We start from the raw sequence: 234 nt of genomic DNA, 5'->3' as shown, positions 1-234 counted from the left end.
CCCGAGCGCCCGCCATGGCCCCGCCCACCGGGACCACGCCTCTTCCTCGGAGCGGCGCTCGGCGCGGCAAAGGAAACACAATCGCCGCGAAGCATACCTGGGGGATCCGGTAAAATCAATAGACCAATGGCTACTTGGACGCGTGCGTACTTAACGCGGATGACGGACATTACCTGCTCCCTTCCCCTCGGGGGCGGTTGTTCCACCTTCGATGCCAGAGGGAGGGCACGAAGC

Source organism: Habropoda laboriosa, unplaced genomic scaffold (genome assembly GCF_001263275.1).
Source record: "Habropoda laboriosa isolate 0110345459 unplaced genomic scaffold, ASM126327v1 scaffold88, whole genome shotgun sequence".
NCBI classification, from domain to species: domain Eukaryota; kingdom Metazoa; phylum Arthropoda; class Insecta; order Hymenoptera; family Apidae; genus Habropoda; species Habropoda laboriosa.
This window is presented reverse-complemented; position numbering follows the sequence as displayed.